Source organism: Hibiscus syriacus, unplaced genomic scaffold (assembly GCF_006381635.1).
Source record: "Hibiscus syriacus cultivar Baekdansim isolate YM2019G1 unplaced genomic scaffold, ASM638163v2 tig00005974_pilon, whole genome shotgun sequence".
NCBI lineage: Eukaryota > Viridiplantae > Streptophyta > Magnoliopsida > Malvales > Malvaceae > Hibiscus > Hibiscus syriacus.
The window spans coordinates 1,851,339-1,853,958 of NW_024062076.1; the positions used below are offsets into that span (position 1 = coordinate 1,851,339).

A 2,620-nucleotide genomic window follows, 5' to 3' on the forward strand; every position below is an offset into this window, starting at 1 on the left:
CGAGAAGATGAACATCTATCCCAATGATATTATTTATTTCTGTATTGCAATCGTATCTAGAGCGACCAATGAGTGTCGGTTGTGTTCCAAGACATTTAGAGGTAGTTCAATGCTTAGGTTTAAGGTATTTTTAGGGTTTGTCCTAGTTCATTCACTTACTCCAAGTTGTTTACACTATCAGAGGTAAATCATGTTATATTTGTATCCGAATGGCATTTCGACATTTTACCAGGATCATTATAGGTTTAGAATAATTAATATTTATTCCAAGCCCAATCATATTTATTTATGCATTAGTCAATACCTAACTTGTACCGTACAACATGAAATGGGTAGTAAAGTATTACCTTGATTTACAAGACACATTGATCGACTATTTAAACTCTATTCGATCACCCTCAAACTTTAAGTCCACGACCCATAAAGTCTCAGATACATAGCAAATGAATTTACGTTAGAAACATAACTTAATAGAAAAACAAAATTGAATTTGAAGATAAAAACTAAAAAACAGCTTATCGAGTTTGAATTTGGCAAAACGGACTTTGAATTCGAGCTCAGGATGCCGAAAACATAAAAATGACTTTCCAAAAAAATTGACTTTTTGGTCAAACTCAATAGTCAAACTGGTCGAAGGTCAAAATAAACTCTGGTCAAAGTCAACGAGTTAATGCTATTCGAGTTGACTCAACCTGGATGACTCAGTGAGTTGACTCAGCTTGACCGATTCGGGTTCACTCAGTCGAGTCATACAGACCCGGTTTAGAACAGGTTGGGACAGTTCCGTCCACTTAGATAATTATAGAAGGCTTCTAGACGAGTAAAAGAGCCCCACGCACACTGTCGACGCATGGTGCCTCGTACGACAGCTACGGGGGTTGTTTTTAACGGTCGATCTTCCCATGAGCCTCTAATCAATGTTTCAACACATATACAAGTTAAATATTCAGCCCAAAATGCAAAATAATTAAACAAAAAAAGGAAATTAGAGTTTACCCTCAATGGACGGAGTAACCACTATGGTGAGGGGACAAACCCAAATGGGTTTTGGTCAGAATAGAACGAGTATCTTCGTGACAGTGGTGGTGTGTTAACACGATGACGACATCGGCCATAAAATACAGAAATAGCAGTGAAATTTGGAGTTCTCCGATGAAACTTCAAACTACTCTCACTGGCGAACGACGATGCTAACCGATACATGATGGGTCGGGTTTTTCTCGGGCTGGGATGATAAGTCGTTTAGTGATGGTGACGCGACCAATGGTTGTCCATGGTGGTCAAAATTGAAAAGAGATAAAATCGGGGTTTGGGTTTTTCCTTGAACATTCTCGTACCTTTTCATGACGATCAGCGGTGGCTTACGGTGAATTGATAGAGGAATTTTGGATGCGACGGCATGGCGCTCTGATTGGAGGTGGTGGTGATCTACACTGTCGGTCGGAGTAAGGTGGATCGATGGAGGAAGGGTAACAAGCTAGGGATTGGGGAAGAATTTGTGGATTTTGGGAAAGGGGTTCGGGTTCACGTTGGGGAAAGGGATTAGAATAAAAAATGGGTTATATCCTAACCAAATAATAATAATACATGTTTATTTTAACCTAGTTCCTAAACAGGTTGTATGTTTAATTAAGGGTCGATATGAGGTCTGATTGTTCTGAAAATTTGTATGCTTTATGTTAATACATTTAGTGTCATATAGGTTTTTATATAAATTGTGGGCAAGTTTTTTCGTATGATATTGTGAAGAGACAAAAATACCCCTAACACATATAAGTTGGTTTAGTATGAATTTTTGTATGTTTAAGTTTGGAAATGAATAATAGGTTGTATTAATGAATCGAATGAGATTTTTAGCAACAATTCTGTACAAGGTCACTCAAGTGACTAATCTAACAGTTTGTAACAAGGTCGGACTACCCTGATCGAATATTGAGTATTATGAACTTAATTTGTAATGGAACCCTCGTGACTCATAAATTTGATAATTCAACCGCTAATTTTGAGGTATCATGGTGACTTAATGAATTGATTCTTAGACTAAGGGGACAATCATATTGAGCTTAGAAAGTTACATGGTTTAAAAACTGATAATAACTAAAAAGGAAATAATTTAAAAGTTAAATTACCAGAACATAGTTCAAACAACAAATAAATAAAACTGAGGCATGGTTATTCATAGTTAAAAATGGAATAGAAACATTAAACTTGGGATTGGGTGGGGTGTGCCAGGCCTGAGCAATAGTACAACACTAGGGCGACGCTCGAGAGTCCCAATAGCAAGCTACTGTGGTGGACCCTCCCCTCAAAAAATAAATTTAATATCGTGTGGACCATTGGTCCATGTATCATGTATTAAACTGATAAAAATAGATATTACACTTGATATTAGCCAAAAGGCCGAGAAAGGTATGCTTTCCAATGTTCAATCCCATTGGTTGTATAAGTAGCTTCTTGTTGTTTCCCTTCATACCTCAACCATGTGGGACATTACATGCAACAGCTCATTTCTAAGTTGCTTCTGAAAACAAACTGCTTTGGTTTTAAAGGCAATTCTCGCAGAAAGCAGTTTCATTGGTGATAATCAATATTTGCCAATGCCATTCTCTTCATGGTTACA

At 37.3% G+C, this 2,620-nt stretch overlaps 1 non-coding gene across 1 annotated transcript; it reads right to left on the bottom strand.

Moving 5' to 3' along the window:
* Positions 1 to 2,218: 2,218 nt before the first annotated feature.
* Positions 2,219 to 2,413, bottom strand: LOC120200514. The gene has a single exon (XR_005523561.1). It is a non-coding gene; the product is annotated as a U2 spliceosomal RNA (small nuclear RNA).
* Positions 2,414 to 2,620: the final 207 nt, after the last annotated feature.